Raw genomic sequence first — 24,308 nt, forward strand, 5'->3', positions numbered from 1 at the left:
ATTTATATACAAAATGGTTAAAACAAAGCCAGGACTGCTGACACATCTGTAACAGCCAAAGTAATAAATTGTGAGGTTTCTTATCCACATTTTCTGGGCTATTCCACTTACCAGAGATTAAGACCCACAGAAATGTGGGATCCTGGACTAGGAAAAGGAAGTGTGTCAACTCATTTCAGAGGGATTTAAGCATGCTGCTTCTGAGCACCTTTCCCTGCCTCACCATTACCGTAGGGTGAGCCAACCAGAGGGAGCAGTACAACAGGCAGATAACAGAGCACAGGGGCTCCAAAGATGTTCAAATCGCTGTTGAGTTTCCTCTTACATAGCAGGAAAGGTGCATGTCAATGACTTAAGCCTATTACAAAGCAAAATTCAATTCAAGTGGTTCGAATTTATTAAGACAAAGCTTAATAAACAGACTGGTTACAGATCAGTGGGCTGGATTAAGGCATACACCCAGAGATTTGCAACAGAGAAAGTTATGACCACTGATAGGCCTGAAGGGGCAAAAGGAGAAATAGTGATTCCGGAACATCGTGAGATCACAAACAGTAGGAGCCATGGAAGAGGTGTCGCCTAACATAGCTGTACTCAAGGAGGGTACAGGCCAATAGGGAATGGAGAAAAACCCCAAGAACGCTTGCCTTCCACTGTCCTGTCTGTTTTCTCCTGCTGGTGCCTCCAATTGGGCAATCCACCAGAAACCAGCTGTCCCAAGAGCCTGTGTCCGTTTCCTGGGGGACATTGCACAGCAGAGATGGACAAAGTAGGATTTAGGGGTGGGGGATAAAAAGAAAAAAATTGAGATTGTTCAGGATATTAGCCAGCTATCAAAAGTGTATGGAATGCCTGAACAATTCAAAAACAGTACAAAAATTATTTTTGTTCTCTTGGGTATTAGAAAGCATAAATAAATAAGTACTCTCCTTATGCCGCTCATTTTAGGAAAGCGAATCATTCAAGTTGGCAGAGTTTATAAGCAATGTCTCTTTATTCATGACCATGCGATAACCCCCTGCTCAAACAACTCTTTGCTTCAGGGTAAATCTTGACTTCAAAATAGCAAGGGAAAAAGATTAGACAGGATTACTATGGGAAATGATCTATGGATTTTTGGGGAAGAATTCCTAGCAGTCTATCTCAGGTATTTTCAAGTTCTTAGCAATGGAGAGAAGCACTTCTGGAAGATAAGCACGATATTCCTTTATGGCTCCCCACAGAGCCAAGTATATCAGTGGAGTTTATTGAACATACTGAGAAAACGTTTCCTGGCTCTCACATTAATGGGTTTATGAACGGAAGATGCTCCTGGGTAGTTTGTATATTGCACTGAGATCTAAACTCAAGTGCAAATCATTGAGCTAATGGATCCAGTGGAAAGAGAACTCATTTGGAAGCCAGGAAACCTGGGTACCAGGTTTGGGTTTGCCACCAAATATGATCTTAGACCCCAGATATAAATTACTTATGACACACTGTGCTTTCTCAGTAAAAGTATGCATATGGGATAGTTTATTTCCAGTGTCCTTTACAGAATAACTTTTTAAAAATTAAGCTCTAAATTCTAAAGTCATTTATTCAAACAACCAAATACCTTTCTGAAGAATAAGCAATGCGGAAAGGAAAAAAAAATATTATTACTTTTCTCTGGCCATAGTTTTAAACCTGTTTTTGGAATTCACATTTGCAAGGATATTAAATATACAAGGTACATGGCAACAGCATCAGCTAAAGAAACGTGGATAAAATTTTGACCTTCTCGTTGCTTAGAACTTTGTGCTTGAAAAAATTATACAGTACAGTTTGGAGGAGGAGGAATCTTCCTTTTCCCCTTTTGTGGTAGTTTTCCTTTTAAGAAAAAAAAAAAAAAATTCAAGCACATCCTTTCTAGTCCATTTTCTCAATCTAGCCTTGACTTCTAGTACTTAGTCTGTTTCTTCAAGAACCTTGTCCTTACAGTCTTCTCTAAGATGATATTTATGGATCACAGCAACATTTAAAGTATTACCTTTCATGATAGCCTGAATAATGGCCCTCAAAAGATATCCTCACCTTGGCCCTGGAACCTGCACATATATTACCTTACCTGGGGAAAGGAACTTTGTAGATGTGAAGTTAAGGATCTTGACATGAGTAGATTATCCTGGATTATCTGGGTGGCCCCAGTGTAAAGACAAAAGAGAGATGCAGGAGGGTAAGATCAGAGAGTGAAGAAGTAGGAACAGAAGCAAGGGTCAGAAAGGAAAGAAGATGCTATAGGCTGTTGGCCTGGAAGATAGCATAATAGCCATTAGCCAAGGAATTTAGGCAGCCTCTGGAAACTGGAAAAAGCAAGAAATAGATTTTTCCCTAGAGCATCTAGAAGAGTACAGCCTTGCCAACATGCTGATTTCCACTAGTTGAAACTGATTTCCAACTTCTGGCCTCCGGAACTGTGAAATAATACATTTACATTGTTTCAGCCACTACGTTTGTGTGTGTGTGTGTGTGTGTGTGTGTGTGTGTGTGTGTGTTTTAAACAGCAGTAATAGGAAACTAGTAGAAATTCTAAGAATATTTTAAGTAGGGCCTTCTGGAAAGACCTAAAAATCTCAATTTAATCAAATAAATAAACATATAATGATTTAATAAATCTTTGGTGATTTCAGATCCTATGACAGAAAGTTAAAGAGACTTTTTTAAACTAGAAAATAGTACCCACAGTCCCTCAAACACTACTAAATCAATTATGATCTATTGACTTACATGGCAATAAACCCAACTACAGCCCTAATCCATGATTCTTTAAAAAAGAAAAATTGAGATTAAAAAAGTCACAATCACAAAGTTTCTCTCAGGCTCCCTCATGGATGAATTCATAAAAATGCCTTATCTTTTCTTTTGGAATTTATATCATTTCATGTTTTTTTATTAACAAATACCAGTGGATAATTTTAAAAGGTAGTCTTTAGATTCAACATCATTAAATGTGTTTTTCTGAACTATAACGTTGGTAAACGATTTCAGAATTTCCCTTTTTGGAAGGAGCATTTTTCTGAATTAAATTATAATCATAATGGATTAAAACACAGTTTTTTCCTTCTTTCCAAGTCTCCTTAGGTGAGCTCCTAAAAAGAACAGAGTGAAATTTACTATTGATGAAAATGGCTATTTATTCTGTCTATGCTCTGTAGCCTCTGAATATGCCTGTCTCTAATTGTACTTACCATATCATATCAAGAGAATTATTTACTTACAAGGCTGTCTCTATTCATTAAAGTCTAGTGATTATAATATGAATGTTTTAAGGTTAGGAATTGTCTTTATGCACCTTTAAAAAATCTCCCAAGCCTTGTGTAAGGTAAACACTAAATAAAATGTTTTGTGAACTTACCAATTCTTACGTAGGCTAAGATTATAATACACTTGATCATGCTTAGAGAGTTTGTAAAAAAAAAAAAAAAAAAAAAAAAAACTAAAGATCTAAAGATAATCAGAAATAGCTTTCAATATTGAACAGTGTATACCAGATAATATAAGTAACTGCTCCAAAGCAAAAATATCATTGTTCAAAACATTCCTGGAAGTGTTAGAATTCTCTTTGCAACAAGTGTTTACCTTGGGCCAAACGGTTAAGAATTGAGAGTATTTTTCCCGTGCATTTCCATACTTTCCCTTTAACCTGGCCTCCACAACACCTTCTCACTCAAAAATGCCCTCCACCTTCATCATGCTTCACTATTTCCCAGGACATATGCTCAGTGTGCCCCAGACCTGACTACTTCAGACTGCTGTGCATGTTCAGGCAGTCGCATCCCTCTTTTGTTCACTAAATTGCACTCCATTTGCAGGTCTTTGCTTCACAGTCTTGCTTTCTGCTTTAGAAGTATCATTTATCATTAAAGAAATATGTGCTCACTTGGTAATGTATACATAATATATATTTATGTATCAATTTAATATCATTCTCCTAGAAAATATTTTTCACACCAGGCCTTCCTTTAGAAATAACTTCTTAGCACACAACATAGAATTTCAAATATTTAGTAATGCTGTGTCATAGACTTTTTAAAAATCTTTAAGTTCCCTCAATTAACATAAGCATGTGTTTATGGGTACTACTGGTCCTGATTATAGGAAGCAATGAAATTGCATGGCCCTCTAAAGAGCCGTCAAAATTCAGCGTGACCTACTTTTAGTCTTACTACAAAAATATAAATATAAAATAATATCACTGCATGGCAAAAATATTTTAAGCCTGTTATTTACTTACTTTAAATATCAATCCATCAACAAGTTCTTGATTTTGAACAATCCCTTGGAGTTCACAGAAAGGAAATTTGACATGTTTTACGAGAGTAACCATGTTGGAGGGATTAAAGAGGGAAAGGAAGCCAAATTACAAGGTTCAGTTTGCTAACGAAGTCAGTAAAGAGTACAAGGAACTATCATAATGTTGGGTACACTTTGATCCTCTATGAATATTGTGCAATGGTGGCTGAACATGATCACATTCATATCGAATATGTCATCTTGATTTTGGAGTCACTGGGTAATAAACTGTGATGAACCATGGTCAATTTTTTAAAGATGATTGAAGACAAATAAATGAGTTTCTCAAATGGGTAGAATAAAAAGAAAAAGAAAGTATGCCAATTAGTAAAGTAGAGACAGTAGGCCTAAAGCAACATTAAAAATGTAGACATTAAAAGAAATGAGTGACAGACCCAGAAGCTGAAAGCTGTAAAAAGTCTAAACTGATTTCTGCTGGCAATGTAATGTGTAGTGATTTATGTAATTTATTACAAATGTTAAAAAATTTTAATTACAGGAAAAAGCCTCAGGGATATTCACTTGATAAAAGTTTTCCCTCCTTAATCTGTCATTCTCTAACACTACAAGGTTTGTGGTATACACAAAAACTAGAAATATTTTTAAAATCTATAGATTTGGAACCTAGGGAAATTTCAAGCTCCAGGGAAATTTTGAGTAGCTATATTGTGTGTGTGCGTGTATTTCCAAGCCTACTTAAAGTCCATGTTAGTAGAAACTGTACCTTTTCATTTTGCTGTTGTTTTCTGGTAATTTCAGTATCTAGCATGAAGTCAGTAGGGTTCAAGTATGTATTCACATAAAAATCAAAGTTTCAAAGAAGGTTCAGAGCTACAATTATGATTCAGAATCACTGCCTAATTCCCCCAGCTAAACTTTCTGTCACTCAGTGCTCAACCAGCAGTCTCTGAAAACATACTAGTATCCCATGAAAATCTTCGAATAGAATATTGATTTATTTTGTAAACCAGATGCATAGCAAAAACAACAGATATATCTTAGTCTGCTTGGCAGTCATTTTATCATTGGAACCATTATGAATAAATATTATTTATTGTGTGCCTCCCATGTGAGTGTGATGATTTAAAAAATTGCATCTAGTGCTTGATAAAATTATAGACAAAATTTTATTTTCTATATTTAAAAGTTAAATATACTTAAGTTTGGGAACGATAGACACTGGGGATTCAAAAAGTGGGGAAGGAGGGAGGGGAGCAAAGGCTGAAAAACTACTTATTGAATACAATGTTCATTATTTGGGTGACAGCTTCCATTGAAGCCCAAACCTCAGCATCACACAATATATCCACATAACAGACATACAAATGTAGCCCCTGAATCAGAAATGTATATGCCTGAGTTTAGAGGGTTCAATAACTCATCCAAGAGCACATAGCTAGTAAATTAGTTGGTTTAAGTAGTCTTCCATCACTTACAAATTTGGGTTAACATGAACAATTTTCTAGGAACGGCTCAAACATGAATACTCTGAAAAGCAAACCAGCTTCTACCTAGTTACTTCCTCATGTTTTATCAGCGCAAATCCAGCCAACTGAACTCATTTAAAACTCTGTTTTTAGTCTTTTATTCACACTATTCCATTCTTGACTCATTAACAATTATAGTTTCTGCCCGTCCTCCCTCGCCCCCCTAGAAATGTTATTTATTCACAAAAACTAAACCAAACTGATGACCTCTAAATCAGGGGTGTCCAGTTGTTTGGCTTTCCTTGGCCACATTGGAAGAACTGTTTTGGGCCACACACAAAATACACTAACACTAATGATAGCTGATGAGCTAAAAAAAAAAAAAAAAAAAAAAAAAATACAAAAAATTTCAGTGTTTTAAGAACATTTATGAATTTGTGTTGGGCCACATTCAAAGCCATCCTGGAACACATATGGCCCACAGGCTGTGGGTTGCACCAGCTTGCTCTAAATCCTTACTTCTAGCTTCAACCACTTTCAGAGCTTCCTTGAGCCACTTCAAGCAGAGTATCCACAAATGAACTCATTCCCGCCCCCTTCTGACAACACGTCTCTCATTCTTCAGTGTTCTCCAGCTGAGTATATCACCTCCTCATCTTTCATTCAAGTGAGTTATCTTTAAATTTACATCCTTCTTTACCCTAAATGCCTATGGCCACCAAGTCCTGTTCTTTCTGTCTCTGATGTGTTTCCATGTCTCCATTTTCATTGTCCCTGCCCCAGTTTAGGTCATCAACTGCTGATTCCTAGAGTTTTGAAATATTTCCTCACTTCTTATCCTGTCTCCCGTATCCTAATATCAACCTGTGTCTTAACCACCCTTCAAAATTATCTTTTGAAAATATAGATTTAATTATTAAAAGCTATTTTTTCTGCTTTACAAGGATAATTTCCCCACTTTAGGCTTCTCTCCATATCCAAATACAAATTTCCAACTTGCACGATTCACAGATCCATATTATAAATAATTACAGGTTACAAGTATTGAATACATTTTTGGATAGATTACCAAATCTATTTTTGATAGATTATCTATTTTTATAGATTACTACCAGAAAAATGCAGATTATTAAAAAACTAAAAGATGCTATAAAATAAATCATACAAAGTAATAAAAGGATAGAAGAAATAAAAACTATAATTTAAAAAGAAAGGACAATATGAAAAAAGAACAAGCTGATTTGACAAAGAAATAAAGCAAGCTTCCTCACACCAGAGCATATACCATTACATTTTTTTGTGTGTGCTTTCCTGCTACATTCCATTTGCCATACCATTGTTCTAATTCAGGAAATTATGGTATCTTGAATCAATGCAATAGCCTTATTGGTATTCCAGCTTCTAATATTGCCTCCTCTCCCAATCTGTGCAAAAGCAGGCACAGTCATGTAAAACGCTCATCGGAACATATTACTTCCTTGATAATAACTACCCATGGCATCTTGTTGTTCTTAAGGTAGTTCGCAAGGCTCTCTGAGTGTGTTCTTGCTTGCCTCTTCAACCTCGTTTTCTATCATTTACCCCTTTCACATTCTATTGAGTTCTTCGCACGTGGAGCACAAGGTACTCTCTATACCTCCTAGCCTTTGTTCTTGCTATTCCCACAGATCTTGCCCTGGACACTAATTTCTCATGGTCCTTCCTGAAAACCCACAGTGGAGTGAGATAGCCTTCCTCTGCTCACACATACTTTATGCTCTTCTCTTAAAATCACATTGACAATATTTAATTCTGAGATATGTGATCAAATGATAATATGTCTATAAAATGCAGGAGATAATGGACTTATTAATATTAATTATGTGGATGGTATTTAGCAGATGTTCTACAAATATTTGTCAAAAACACTCTTCTCTTGCATCTCTTTAGCTCCTTTGATCTGTTGAAAAAAATTCTACTAATATTTTAAGGACTAGCTAAAACTGTCACTTGTTTTTGAAATATCAATTGCTCTACTTTCAGTTTCCTTATATTGCAATTATTTACAAAAGCTTATTTTTCCAGCAAAGTTATAATCTACTATATTGATTGGATTTTGTGAGTTTTCAATACACTTCTAATGAATGAATGTATGAACTAATGGCTAGAAACCACCAAATGATAGGTCATTAAGATTCCATAAAGATCATAAATGATCATAAATATTACATTTTTTAAATTTTATTTAAATAGTAAACCTTCTGATTTGAACAACATATCCTTTTACATATCTTCACCATTTGATTGTTCTTTCTATCAAAGTTTCAGGAAATAGTCTACTCTAGTGTTGAGAAAATTATCTGCTGTACTCAGAAATAATTAAGTATTTACATCAATCCTAAGGCATTGAAGTTGCAAGAGATTCAGAGCAATATGGCTGTTTTCTGCCTTGCTATTGACAAACTGAACTCAACAGGAAAAAGTGTACCTGCCTGTTTCACTGAAGTCCATTCTAACTTTGGTCATTGTAAAATCAAATTTAAGCCTTACAGTGAAAAATATTTCTTCTTAATTAAAACATGTTTACAAATTTTAATCCATTAAGCATGAAAATATAGTTAAAATTTGATGAAGGATATTAAAGAAAAACTAAATAAATTGAGAAATATGTCATGGTCATGGATATGACTGACTGTGTGAAGATGTCAGTTCTCCCCAACTTGATCTATAGAGTCCATGAGAATCAGAATCAAAATTCCAGTAACTTATTTTGTGGCTATCAACAAACTTATTCTGAAGTTTATATGGAAAGGCGAAAGACCCAGAATAGGAAACCCAATATTGAAGGGTAAGAACAAAGTTGGAGGACTGACACTGTTCAATTTCAAGATTTACTACAATAAATCTATAACTAAATAAGGCTATAGTAATCAAGACATTATGGTATTGGTAAAAGAATAAATAAAGAGATCAATGCAACAGGATAGGAAGCTCAGAAATAGAAAGTATTTCCAAATATAGTTAATAAATGTAGTCAATTGATTATTGACAAATTAGCAAAGGCAATAAAATGGAGCAAAGACAGTCTTTTCAACAAATGATACTGAAACAACTGGATATCTACATGTAAAAAACAAAACAAAACAAAAAACAAACAAACAAAAAAACAGTCTAGACACAGACCTTACACTCTTTCCAAGAATTAACTCAAAATAGATCATAGATCTAAATTTAAAATGCTAAATTATAAAACTCCTGGAAGACAACACAGGAGAAAACTAGATAACTTTGGGTGTAGTGATGATTTTTTAGATACAACACTAAAGGCAAAATCCATGAAAGAGATCACTGATAAGTTGGACTTCATTAAAATTAAAAACCTCTGTTCTGTGAAAGACAAGGTTAGAGAATTATAAGAAAAGTTACAGACTGGGAGATAACATTTGTAAGAGATACAACTGATTTAAAAAAAAAATAATAGCCCAAATATGCAAAAATCTTTTAAAAACTACAAGAAAACAAGCAACCTGATTTTTAAAATGGGCAACAGACATAAACAGACACCTTATCACAGAAGGTAAACATACAGATGGCAAGAAAGTATACATTAATAGCATGTATTCAATATCATATGTTACTAGAGAATTAAAAATAAAAACAAAAAAATGTGGTACCACTACATACCTATTGGAATGGACACAATCCCAAACACTGACAATATCAAATGCTTGCCAGGTTGTGGAGCAACGGGAACTCATTCATTGTTGGTGGGAATGCAAAATTGTGCAACCACTTTGGTGTACAGTTTGGCAGATTTTTACAAAACCAAACATACTCTTCACGTATGATCCAGGAATTATGCTGTTTGACATTTACCCAACTTGACGATGCATGTCCACAAAAATCTACACATAGTTGTTTATAGAAACTGTATTCACAATTGCCAAAAATTGGAAACAAAAATTGGAAACAAGATGCCCCTCAATAGGTAAATCAACCGGTAAAGCTTGACGGTAGAAAATTATCTGGTGCAAAAAAAATAAAAATAAAAAAATAAAAAAATAAAATAAAATAAAATAAAGGTCTACTAAGCTCATATGGAAACTTAAATGCATATTACTAAGTGAAAGAAGTCAATCTTAAAAGGCTACGTACTGTATGATTTGAACTATATGGTACTCTGAAAAAGGTAAAATTATGGAGAGAGTAAAAAGATGAATGGTTGCCAGGGCACAGCATGCAGGAAGGGATGAATAGGCAGAGCACAAATGATTCTTTAGACAATGAAACTATTATGCGTGACGCTATAATAATGGATACTTGTCCTTATATCTTTGCCAAAACCCATGTAACACAAATATACAACACCAAGAAACCTAGTGTAAATTATGGACATCATTCTCTAACCATGCCTCAATATAGGTTTATTGATTATCACAAATGCACCACTGAGGCGTGGGATGGTCATAGTGAGGAAGGATGCGCATGTATGAAAATAGGGAATGTTATGGGAACTCTGTAGTTTCCGCTCAACTGTGCTGTGAACCTAAACCTACTCTTAAAATGTTTATTACCTTAAAAAAATATTTAAAACATACAGATGTAACTTAAGCTGGCATTCAGTTATGACTTAGAGAAATTGAAATTAGAATATTTATACAACTCTTCTCTATAATGAATTTACCACAATAGCCTTGTAAGAGACTGAGGAACAAATTAACTCCATTTGCTCCATTTATATTGTTATTCAATTAATTTAAATAGTGTGGCTTTTAAAAATTGCTTCTTAAATAATCAGCTGTATCAAATTTGGCAATAGCTTTTTGGAAATAATTGGGCTATTAATCTGCCTTGTAGATTCCAAGATCCTTGCAGAACCATAAGACCTTTCTCAAATATTTCCCTACCCTTCTCTGAGGGTATTCCTTACACCCATATGCAAAATATGTTGTTTCTTGCCTGAATGTGATCTTAAATGTTCAGAAAATTGTCTTACTACTATAATTTTTCCCCAAGTGACTAGTGACAGAATAAAATAAGTCAGACTAGCATACATATGTAGAATATAGTAAAATGACAAATTACATAAAGCTGGTAATAATTAAGACAATTACAAACAGTATTATTTCATCTCCAAAAAATACTGGAAAAAAAACTAATGATATTCTTCCAGTATACTGAAAATTGTTATATATATTCTTGAGTGATCAGTTAATATTTTCTAGGCTTAACCACAGGTACTCTCATGGCATTTGGGTTGTGAAGATTTTTATTGCAAGCCTAAGGTTGGATTATGAAGAGAATGTGCCAGCAATACAATGAAAATGAGTAATTCCTATTTGACTGAAAAGGAAGTTGAGCACAGGTACACATAAATGGAGGTGATGTGAAGCTTGTAGTAAGAATTCAGATATCCTGCATCCCACAATTTTGCTCAGAGTTTATAATAGTATTTTTGCTATATAATTTAAACATATCAGGGCACCTAAAAATTGCTATCATCACCATGGTGTTTTAGCCTAAACATTCCAACACTTATGAAACTCCAATTGCTTTTGCAAACCCAGTATGGGAGGGAGATAAGATAACAGCACAGTCTTTCTGAAAAGTAACATTTATTTAGTGATCATTTTGGACTCGTGCAGGCACTGTTATGTCAGCTGACGCACCTTCATCTCTTTCATAGTGTTTGAGCCCTTTAGATCAATCAATTCAAATTCCTGCTCCTAACACACTGAAATGTTTGGTTAAGCTGACAAATTTGTGTGGTAAATATAACCGCCTGGCAGGAAGCTTTCTGCCTGCCGTAGTCAATGCTTTGAAATAAATCCAGCCAGAACCATTTGTTCAGGCAGCTTTGAAAGTCAGTGATACAAATGGATAAGCTGCATGTTCTTGCCTTAGTGCTGCATTAGAATGACTCAGTGGGTAGAGACAGGCCACTGTTCTGGAAGGTCCAAAGGACTCCACTAGCAAATGGATCAGGCAGATACAGGTTGAACTCAGCAGGAATCACTCAATATATCCTGTGTGAGAATTTGGGCCGGGTCACAGAGGCAGAAAGCCCTGGGGAAGCCGTCAGTCGATGCTATGCATTGACGTCTCATGTTTGGGACTGCTCTAACAGCAGTGGGGCAACCACAGAGGAGGGGTGAGGATGTATGGACACTTCTGTGTCTCTTGGTAAGACTTGTTATCTAAGCACTGAGAATGAAAGCTCACAATGACTTTGAAATATTTCTATAACTCACTCATTTGTTTATTTATTAATTCATTTAAAACGTAAATATTTGATAAGCATGTCTTCTTTGAAAAGGAACGTTGGTTACTGCTGAGGGATTCAGCCAGAGACATATTTGACTTCACAACAGATAAAAATATCATAAGATGATATAAGGAACATTAGAGAGGTATTAAAGGCAATATTATGGGTTTTTCTTTTTTTTTTTTTCCTTTTTTTTCCCTGATACAGGAGAGTCTTACTCTGGTGCCCAGGCTGGAATGTAGTAGTGTAATCATAGCTAACTGCAGCCTTGACTTCCTGGGCTCAATCATTTCTCCCACCTCAGCCTCCTGAATAGCTGAGCTGGTACTACAGGCACATGCCACCGTGCTCAGCTAATTTTTAAATTTTTTGTATAGCCAGGATCTTACTATGTTGCCAAGGATAGTCTTGAACTCCTGGCCTCAAGAGACTTTCCCACTTCGATCACCCAAAGCACTGGGATTATAGGCATGAACCACCATGCCCAGCCTATTATAGAATTTACATAAATGAGAAATTATTTCTGGTTAATTAAAAGTGATTGTTAACATATAAACACGTAAATTAGCTCAGTTTATGGAAATGATACTAAGCACTACAAAGGCCAAAACTATACAGGCCAAAAGGGGTACCTGAGCTGAGTAGAATGCTTTTCACATAACGAATGCAGTAACTTAAATTAGTATGGCCTTTCTAACTTCCTTACCACTTTTATATACCCTATTTTATGTGATCATCACAACAGTGCTGGAATATAAGTAGATGAGAAACTACTAATCAATGTCACAACTGAAAAAGGAGATTCCTAAGATACCTAATTACTGTCTTAACGTTGTGGTAGGAAAATCAAAGTTTGAATTGGGGTCTTCTCCCTCCACACATTTTTTCTTGATCAAGCAGTTTCCAGTGTAGATTGTTAAATTTGTGAGAAACATTTGAAGATGTGAAAATGAGAGGAAGACATTAGTAGAGGGGACATTTACATTTCATTTTAGATATTGCTGAAATGTTTGAAGTTATTGTTAGTGTTTACATACTCCTTTTCAAGTTGAAAATACCTGAGAGAATATTCAGAAAAAATAATATTAAAATAAGGAAAATAAGGACATAAATAATTTAAGGCATAGAGAAAGGGAAAAAATGCATTTCATTTGGAATATGAAAGATGACATTTTAAGAACAATGTGTGTCAGGTTCAAGCAGAAGTAAGCAGAAGTGATAATATATAGATTGATCTTTTTCAAGGCTAGATTAGCCAAGTACAAGACCAGATAAACATCCTCAAAATAATTTTATCTACATCTATAGACCCAGCAAATGTGCACATCTTCATTGAAAATACTGCCCCACATCATACATACTAGTTAGGCATCCTTGAACAATTCACCGAAAATTTCTACACTTGCCTATATTCTCCCTATCATGGAAATAAGCATAGGTGTCTATCCGCCTATTAGTAATAACACCACAAATTGTAATGTGTTTGCAATTTATGCAAAATGACACAATATTGACCCTAATACTATTGGAAATCTAACTACATGTCTGGAGAATAAAACATTAATTAACGTGTTCAGAATACTTAACTACTATCAGTTTGAAATGATACTTTTCCCCTAGGAGTCTACATACTGCTTTCCAAATATAAATTTATTTTGAAAAGACTTGTATCCAGCCATAAAAAAGAATGAGTTCACGCCTTTTGCAGGGACATGGATGAAACTGGAAGCCATCATTCTGAAGAAACTAACACAGGAACAGAAAACTAAACACCACATGTTCTCACTCATAAGTGAGAGTTGAGCAATGAGAACACATGGATACAGGGAGGGGAATATCACACACTGGGGCCTGTTGTGGGGTCGGAGGCAAGGGAAGGAGAGCATTAGGACAAATACCTAATGCATGCAGGGCTTAAAACCTACATGATGGGTTGATGGGTGCAGCAAACCACAATGGCACATGTATACCTGTGTAACAAACCTGCACGTTCTGCACATATACTCCAGATATTAAAGTTAAAAATAAAGATTTGTAAAGTACATATGCCCTATGGAGGCAGGTTAGTATAAGAGAAATTCTGGACTAGAACTCTGAAAATAGAGATTCTCATCTCAATGCCACTCCTGCCCACTGTGATTGAGGGCAAACTAATCCTCAAGGCCCATGCATTCTCAACTGAAACATTACCGAACAGTGGCTTCTAGCTTGCTGGCAATGCAGGAATGAGCAACAAATCTGGAGATGCTTTGGAATAAAAATCTGGAATTTTAGGGGAAAATGCTGGTTATCCATTTCAAGGTGGTCATAGCTAAAGAGATATATTCAGTCTTGATATGCCCATATCCATAAGGTAAAAGATAGGGAGGCTTTTAAGTAACCAATTGTAACCCTTCTCTCTTGGTGAGTTAAACTGCATGGCCACATTGATTTGACTTAAACATATTTGGGTGTGAGTTATATAATCTATATATCTCTTGTCCAAAGGAATTTGTTTAGAGCCTTCTGCTATCAAATTATATTCTATTGTCAGAGAGCTGATACTCAGATGTGTTCTACTGTGGAGATGGTTTTTAAAGAGTTGATTTATTGCAAGGAAAGGTGAGTCAGCCTGGCTGCATGACACAGGCCAGGATGGGAAAATGGCCATAGACTGGTTTGTATAGACACAGAGAGAGTAAATACAGAATTTAGAGTTTGTGTTCAATTAAAAGAGAGCAGGAAATTCAGGTTTCTGTGGAATTTCCCTAAAAGCCTCTATTCTGGGGATAACTTGATGAATCAGGAGAGAGATACAAAAATATTGATGGAGAGAAATATAAAAATAGCGTGTAGATTATCAGGAAGATAATCATAGCCTCCAAACAATATAGAAATGGAAAGTTTAAGCTTCTCAATGGCAGAAAACAGCCAACCATGTCTCCAGTGCCAACCACTCCCCTGGTACCTAGCAGAGTGCCTGTGTACGTAGGTCCTCAAGAAATAATTGTCAAATAGGTGAGATGTGCCTGACTACTGTATTACTGATGGGGCTTTAGTTTTCTACATTCTTTTTTCTATGATGGAAATAAACTCAGATTGGGACTAAGGAGGTAGGAGGAGGGAGCTTAGAAAAGGAAAGCCAGAAATTTATTTACATGTTCCCAAATCTTTAAATGAAGTGCTTTGGAAAAAGAAAGGCAAAATCTATTATCATCAAGATGTTAGAATCTGAGACTCTGGCTCCTTGACAAGAGCATTGCCACTGCCTGCCCTGCAGGTTCAAGAGAGCTGAGACCAGGACTGCTGAAAACCATTCTGAAGGCAAGAGGAAAGCAGTCATCTCATTACCACACATATTTAGAGCATCAGAACTTTGCATTAAATCTTCAGGGCTATTTGAGGAATCATCAACCATTGGCATTTCCTACTCACTGTTGACTCCAAGAAGCAACAAATTAGGGGGAAATAGAACTGAACAAATAATAGAAATACAAATAATGGAAAACATACTAATGAGGAAGGATAAAATCTTGAGTATTCAAACTGTTCTTAATTACATTTTGGGCTGGGACTGCCCCTAAGTAGGGGCAGGAAGAGAAAGAGGAGGAGCCTTTTCCCATTTCCAAGAAATGCCCTTCACTTTTCTTTTACCAGCACAGTTTATGTGTATTTGCTTTCCAGCTGGGTCCTGATAAGCTTCAGAGTCAAGAACTCTTCTAGGCTTATGTGAGATACAAAGCAGTCTCAGCCTCTCAAGTTGCTGACAGTACTTTAACAAGAGCTTGCAGTTCAAGTTTTCCTGTCCTTGTTTCTGGCTGAAGTCTCATAGCAATGATATGACTTGTGCAGGGCAGGGACTATTAATCACAGTTTTACAGATAAAGAAACAGGACTTGGCAACAGCCACATCTGGGATAAAAACCTGATATCTGTGACTATTAATTCAGTGAGTTTCCCACCGTATCACAGAGGAAGCATGACATGACTGGAGACAGCTTTGCATAAGGGTTATAAGCATGACATCTAGAGTTGGACTGATCTGGGTTTGAACCTTGATTTGGCCATTCCCTAGCTGTCTGACGAAGGCAACACACTTAAGTTCTCAGAACCTTAGTTTTCTTACCTGTAGAATGGCGAACAACAATAACATATAACACGTGAGGATTAAAGGAAATGATAAGTGTAAATGTTAGGAATAAAGTCTGCTATAAGACAGACCTTCATGAATGTAGTGTTTATCAGTGTGATAAGAAGGGAAACTACACAGCAGCTGAAACATAGTCTCAAGGCTGAATGCCAAAGTAGGGGTGCCCCATAGGGATTCAGTTTTGCGGGAGAAGGTGAACAGGAATCCTAATTTGGACATCTATCAGTGATGCAGGCTTTTAACTAAGTCATTTAACCCTTTCTCAATTTAAGTGTTCTAATTTGTAAAATAGGGATACGAATGTATACTGGGTTGTAATGGAGAGAAGCATAAATTCACATGAAATATATTGCACAGATTCTGGTATATAGCTAATGTTCAATAAATGATAGCTTTGAAAGATATTGATCATTATTCAATATCATTGCTCAATATTATTCATAATGATAGAAGCCCCTGTCTCATTACATTTTCCAATTTTGGGAAGTAAGACATACACACAGATACATACACACACACACACACACACACACACACACACCCCAAAACTTTGATAGAATTATGGATAAGAAACTAACTTATGATTTCATTAAATATAATGATATTGTTAAAAATAGGACTCAGGAATAACTTCTGCAGAGTCTCTATGAAGTTATTGTACACAAAAATAAAATAGTCATATCACATGGAATAGTATACTGAAAATATATATCCTGAATCAATAACAATGTTCTTTTAGACCCTTCCAGTTACTATCTCCCTTTAAAAATTTTTCATACTGCTAATATTATTTTATTTAGTTAGAACACCGACAGAGATATACATCTTTCTGTGTTTTGTTCATAATAATGTATTTTTAAATGGTTAGATGCCTTTCTACCTTTTAGAGGAAGAAATTGTGGACGCTTGTCTTTCAGGTCTTACTTCATCTCAGTCCTTCTTAAATATGTCCCAGCTATCCTTACTGATACCACCACAGGGTCCTCCCCTCTAGGTTTGAAATTCAGCAAGAATCTTTTAAGATTCTTGAACATGCAATATCAATATGTTGCCGTGAGGTTGTCCTGCACTGGGAATGGACTTCATGGAACCCAGGCAGCCAGGAGTAGCACAACTCTCTGGGAGCATGCATGGCATGCAATGGCCCCTTCCATGAGAGGCAGTCCACAAGTATCCTATGGGCAGACTGGAGCCCACGTCCCAAAGTCCAAGTTGGAAAGTAATAAGACATTTAACGAGTGATATGACTGCTTCTCATTTGCCAGGCTGACACAAGAGGCAATGGGATACCTGTAGTTATACCTTCGCAGTGTAATGAGGTCAGTTATGCTGAAAAAGTTTATAGAAACATCCTCAAGTTGACTGGAAAGTTCTTGCTGTATCAGCTCTGCTACTACCCCTCAAGTCCAACTATAGGGAATTTCGTAGACATTGATATCTTGTTTAAATCTGATGCCAAAGTGGTCTTGCTCAGATGATGAAATTCAGGATTTGGACAATATAAGGAGTTGACTAGTATAAATATGTAGTCAGTTTGCATTAAGAAAAAAAATGCAAGCTTTTCTAAAAGGCTTCTAGGGGAATATGTTATTTTTACATAATTTAGTTTTAACAAATTAAAGATGTTTTGTGTTAAAAACTACTTGCCTTAAACCCTTTCTACGGATAGCTTAATTATACAATAAAACTCCCAGAAACTTGAATTCTTAATGTTTCGATACAAATATTCACACCAATGCAGAGACTCAAGATACAAGCAAGAGCAGTTCATTAACTGCCACTCAGAGGAGTGTTTCAGATGGGATCGATATTGGGATAAGACCCAACCGGGCAACGAGGCAGGTGAAGTGAATGAGGTGAGCCATACAGATGGGTGGTCAGATTCTGTCATTATCTAATATTTGTATATTTTGTTTATTATGGATGTTTACATTAATTTTGCTTTTCAAAAGTTAAGAATTAAAATGTGTATCTTTATTACAAGATTGTTGGTACCTCTTAAATTTTGCACCTCACCTGCCTAACCCTAATTGTGGCTCTGGATTGATCACAATTCTTCATATGCCTGCATTAACATTCCTGCTAAGATTTCAAGGTGGGTGGAAGGTACTTTCCACCCCCTGGACTTTGGGCTTGGCCGAGGTGGATGTTTGCAGATGGAATGTAGGCAGAGCTGAAATCTGTTTGCATTGTGGGGCTTTCTCCCTTGAGTTTCTGCTATCACCATGGAAAGAAAATGCCTCAGGCAGCTGAGAAAAATGGAAGAGGTGATTACTATATTGAGTCATACCAAATTATAAACCTCGATGTTCACAGATGCCAGATGAATACAAAGGAAGGTAGGGGAACTGTGGCCCGAAGAGCACACGTTCCTCTAGCAGGGAAGCTGACCCTTAGCCCCAGCCAATTATTAGGCAGGAATGGAAGCTCCAGGTTGCTATGTCTTCTAGTTTTCCAGAGGAATTCAGATGATTCTGCAAAATTTTCTAATTCAAAACTACTGGCCAAGAATTGAAGCTGTTTCTACTTACTGCACAGGCCAAAACAAACAAAGCCTATAGGCCACATTTGGATGTTAGGTTTTCAGTTTGTGACCCATGGTTGACAAGTAATGGACAGCTGGGGGGAGGCTATGTCGGCTTGTGCACTGCACAGAGGTCTCTGCCCAGGAACAAGTGGAGCTGAAATCCAGCCTTCAGCTCAGTTCTCTAAGCCAGTGCACACTGGCAGTGAGCACCAACTCAGAAGAATGGGTACTCTTTTTTGCAATTTGATCAAAGGCATTTAGGGGCATTCTAAAAATTCATTTCATATCTTAAGAGCAACAACAATAAAGCAATAATAGACTTAATGAAAATGTCTAATGCCCTAGAAATGAACTTCTAGTTATCTGTAATTTTAGATATCCTCTCTAATATGCCAGATAGCATATTTATTTCCTCTAACAACTATGCAAATTTCAGTCTAGGAATAATTTATAATATTCTTTTAGAAAACAGATTGTGTTCATATATTTTCACTAATAAATTTGTGTAGTATAAAAAAATACATTTAGAAAAAACATAACACATTTGCCTTTCTATAAAAATCATCTATCTTAAGCACTGTTCATATAAATCTTAGAAAGGTATTTTTTCTTGTTAAAACCTAAGTTCATATTTTTAAAGGAAACAACAGCACCAGCAACAGAAGGTTGGGAAAATAGCTGTCAAACTATTTTTAGAGGTTAGTTGGGAGGATAATTGTCAAATCTAGCAAGAATGTGTGAGTGGTCTTCATTTATCAACGGCACGTCACAATATGGTAACATGACATTTATCCAGTATTGTGGAGAAACTGAGTATTTTAGAACACAAGTGGACTTGACAACGGAAGGTTACCACTTCAAATGCCCCCAAGAAAGTTGATGAGAAGCTATTTGAGATATATGATTTATCTGCCTTCATAAACAGACTAGACTAAAACAAATCGACAACTAAAACTTTGGATACTCTTTTCTTATCATCATACATACCAGCTTATGATGTAATACAACAGAGCCTTCAGTGGGAGATGAGGTTGTTGATCCACACACTAAATGACCCTCGATCAAGTCTACAGTCCAGTGGTTCTCCTGTATCAGAATCACCCAGAGGAAACAGATTGCTGATTCTCTTCCTGTATAGTTTATTTTCAGTAGCTCTGGGGTGGAAGGGGAAGAAATTTTGCATTTCTAACATATTCCCAGGTGATCCTGTTTCTGGTGCGGAGACTACTTTTAAAGCTCCAGTGCTATAGACTTCTTTTACTTTTTATTTTTAATACATTTTTTTACCTCCCACTCCTTCTCATGTCACTTATCAGGGTTTTCTATATGCTTTTGCTTGTAAAACTCTTACAGAAAAACTGGGACTTCCCTGGCTTCTTTGGACAAATATTGTGCCTGTAGGCTCAAATTTTATTTGCAGCAATTGCACAGCCAGTTTTGGATGCAGAACTGGTGCTGCAGTTCTGGGTCCTGAGTGATCCTGCCTTTAACTTTCAGACTTAACTGAACTCTGGAATTCAAAGTATCATTTCCTACAAAGTATAGACAATCCCTCAGATCTAACATCCTAAGTTATCTTCTCAGATTTCCAAAATATTGTTCTCATCATGATAGGCAAACATGAATTGTAAGCATCACATTACCAAGGAAGCATCTCTTCTTCCATCATTTTCTTATTCCTTGTGTAAAGTGAGACAGAGAAATGTTATTAGAATGATATTTTATTTTACCATTTAAAACCCAGGTTAGTTGTCAAACTTTGATATTTTCATTAACCACTAGTTGTCAGGCCAGAGGTGGTGGCTCATGCCTGTAGTCCTAGCACTTTGAGAGACTGAGGAATGCGGATCATTTGAGGTTAGGAGGTAGAGACCAACTTGGCCAACATGGCAAAACTCTGCCTCTACTAAAAATACAAGAAAAAAAAAGTTAGCCAGATGTGGTGGCGGGCACCTGCAGTCCTATCTGCTCAAGAGGCTGAAGCAGGAGAATCACTTGAACCCAGGAGGCGGAAGCTAAAATGAGCCAAGATCACACCACTGCACTCCAGCCTGGGTGACAGAGTGAGACTCCATCTCAAACAAAACAAAACAAACAAACAAACAAAAAATTGCCAGTCCTTAGGAGAATTACAACTTACAACATAAACTCAGAATATCCTCTACAGTTTTTATAAATGCCAGAAAATAAAAATAAATGTGAAACATTCATTCTTGTCTTAAAATATTTAAATTTTAACTGTAAATACATATGGTCGTTGTGTAAATGATGCAGAAAGTGCTTTCACGCATCAATTAAAAAAACACAGTGATATAAATATAGAGATTGCAAAACATTTTTACTGTTTGTACCCTTGAACTCTCAGATGTACTCTTCAAATAATTCACTAAACAGTCATTCTCTTGAAATGTCACCTTCTACTTCTGTCACTGAACAATTAACATGTTTACATGGACATGATTAAATATGCACAGTAATTATAGCAGATAGGATGAAAAATCAAAGGAAAATTTCAAAAACAATTCTACATAAAGAAAATTTACCTGGCATGAAAGTACTATTATTAATGAAATTCAAAGGAGAGAGAGGCAGCAGAAATAATGGCATTCTAAATTCTCGATCAGTCTTTCATATATTTAAATACCTATCTCTATCAGTCTAAAGTTAATTGCTTGTAAAATTTATAATAGTGCTTCTATCTTCTGAGTTACCAGTAAAATTGAAACAAAAACTATATAGTAAAACATATAACAAACATCAAAATGGTATTAAAATAAAAGAGGTATAAATAAGAAAGAGGAAATAATCAAAATAATAATTTGAATGCATACTCTGTGGCAGGCATTTTATTAAGTATTTAATATCTACTACCAAATTCAAGTCTTCATATAACTTTGTAAATAGCTAATAAACAGTACCAATATTCAAAGTCAGACCCTGTTTGCTTCAAATATCTCATAATTATTTTGTATGTGACAACAAATATGAAAAAGCCAAACCCTCCTTGGAAAAGGCAAAGTATTTCAAATTGGTTGGTGATATGGTTTGGCTCTGTGTCCTCACCCAGATCTCATGTTGAACTGTACTTCCATAATTCCCACGTGTTGTGGGAGGGACCTGGCGGGAGATAATTTGAATCATGGGGGAGTTTCCCCCATACTGTTCTCATGGTAGTGAATGAGTCTTACAGGATCTGATGGTTTTATCAAGTGTTTGCGCTTTTGCATCTCTCATTCTCTTTTGCTGCCACCATGTAAGAAGTGCCTTTCACCTCCCACCATGATTCTGAGCCTCCCCAGCCATGTTTACCTATAAGTCCAATTAAACCTCTTTTTCTTCCCAGTCCCAGGTATGTCTCTGTCACCAGCATGAACATGGACTAATATACTTAGATATGAACAAACATAGGAGGCACCCACATGCTATTAAAAGACACACCTAAAATAGTTTTTCCATACTAAATAGTATTAAAATATAAAACAAAATGCATTAGAAATAAAATGGGATTACAGAAATAAGATAGTATTAGAAAAGTGGTTACTTCAAGAGTTTAACAAACTTGAATATTAAACCAGATTAAGCCAGAAAACAAAAGATGTACAGACTAATTGTAATATATAAAAAACCTTAAACATGGATAAACTGAATTTCACATTATATTAGTATTTTCACATTATTTTGAAAAAAAAAAAAACATCTTAAACCAATAGTCTACATAATTAGTGACAAAATCCTGCAGGCAGTAATTACTTTTAAAAATCAGAAAATGGGCCAGGCGCAGTGGCTTACACTTGTAATCCCAGCACTTTGGGAGGCCAAGGTGGGTGCACCACCTGAGGTCAGAAGTTCTAGACTACCCTGGCCAACACGGTGAAACCACATCTCCACTAAAAATACAAAAATTAGCCTGGCATGGTGGTGGGTGCTTGTAATCCAAGCTACTTGGGGGTCTGAGGCAGGAGAATTGCTTGAACCCAGGAGGCAGAAATTGTCTCTTGCGAAAGAGCAAGACTCCATAGCAAAAGAAAAAAATAAACAAATAAACAAACATCAGAAAATATGAAATAAACTACACATAAGTAGTACAGTGAAAAATTAATAATCTCTTTGGTGAATGAAGCTACACGTAATTTTTATCTACTTTTCTGTATTTTCAAGTTTACCTATAATGCTTACATGTTTCTTTAATAATGACAAAATATTTTCTTTTAAAAGGAAAGCAAATATAAATGTATACATGTATATTCATATATGTGTAATATGTGTATGTATATATATGAGTGCATTTTTACCTATATGCATACAGATGTGTGTGTATATATATGTACACACAATCGTGTATATATGTATGTTAAAGAATATTTAGAAACTATAATATGGTATCAGTCATCAATTCCTGGGCTTTGTTTTATATAAAGAGGTATAATTTTTCATATTGTCCTGAGTAGTGTCTTTATTAAACACTAAAATATCCATAATAATCTACAGCTTCCCTTTTATAAACCATTTTGAATCTCGTCTTCCATAATTATATATTTTTTTGTTCCTGATTATCTTTCCAGTTCATGAACCGTCTAGAAGGGAACAGCATCAGTAAATTTACCATAGGCTATATTAAAAAGACTTAAACATTTTTTTCTTTATCCTAAAATTACCTTCAAGCTTCAAGAGAGTTCTCCTAGGTATAATATTCTTGAATTTGTTGAACAAGTCCATGTTTCACTTACTAATATCCTTCATGGTCAGGAATTTGATTGTGTCCCTTTTCACCCGTCATTTTTCTGTGCTGAAAATTTCTCATCTGGTCTTACTATAATATTTCATTCCTTTGATCATTTCAGTTAACCTTTCAGCCCTTTCCAACTGCCTTATGACCTTACCAGAATGTACTGAGTAGAACTTTGAACTCTACTCCAAGTACTAAAATATTACTCTGTTCAAACATATAACAACATCTTGTAATTCTGCTTTTCTCCAGTTTTATCCTGGTGATCTCTGGCATTTGGTTGACATTTTGAACGGCCACACTCCATTGGACTGTCTTCAAGGGATAGTTGACATCAATTAAGATATCTTTTCTTCTACAAATAAGTGATAGCAGAAAGAGTACTACATCATATCAGCATAGTTTTGAATATATTTCCCTAACTCTATTACATTACACTTTCCACAGCTGAAATTTATCTGCTATTATTTTGCCCATTCACACAGTTTTATGAAACATTCTTGTCTCCCCAGCTAAAACAGCTTCAGAGTCATCCGCAAACTTAAAGATCTGTCTCAGTGCAGTCATAATGGCCCATCCTCCAGGGGAGCACATTCTACGAATCAGTATAACTAGAATCATGGTGGAGCTACTTTTATTCTACTTTGGGCTTAGTTCAATTTCATGTTCTGTTACTAGTCTTATGTACACAAGGGATATTTCAAGAATTTGAGTGAAAGTGGTTGAGACAAGAAGGTTAAGTCTGTCTGGAGGCTATCTACCCCTACTCTGACTTCTTACTCTGTTCTCTGCCTCAACTGTTCTTCCTTATGATGAAGCCCCTCCCTTATACTCCAATTTTAATAACAGATCTATCATTTTATACAAGGCCTACTAAACCTACTTTTGTTGGTTTCTGAATATAAATGTCTTGCCTTACTCTTGTTAATATTCCATTTCCT

General features: G+C 35.8%; 1 protein-coding gene and 1 long non-coding RNA gene across 13 annotated transcripts in view; both read right to left on the reverse strand.

The window, feature by feature from the left end:
* LOC139360010 (uncharacterized) overlaps positions 1-23,290 on the reverse strand; it is a 51,604-nt gene extending 28,314 nt beyond the window's left edge. Inside the window, exon 1 of the long non-coding RNA XR_011616877.1 lies at positions 112-23,290. This is a non-coding gene — a long non-coding RNA (uncharacterized lncRNA). The remainder of the gene's footprint in view (positions 1-111) is intronic.
* LOC105489423 (DCC netrin 1 receptor) overlaps positions 1-24,308 on the reverse strand; it is a 1,213,781-nt gene that overhangs the window by 584,717 nt on the left and 604,756 nt on the right. The gene's annotated exons all lie outside the window — the stretch shown is intronic.

This window comes from Macaca nemestrina, chromosome 19 (assembly GCF_043159975.1).
Source record: "Macaca nemestrina isolate mMacNem1 chromosome 19, mMacNem.hap1, whole genome shotgun sequence".
Classification (NCBI taxonomy): Eukaryota; Metazoa; Chordata; class Mammalia; order Primates; family Cercopithecidae; genus Macaca; species Macaca nemestrina.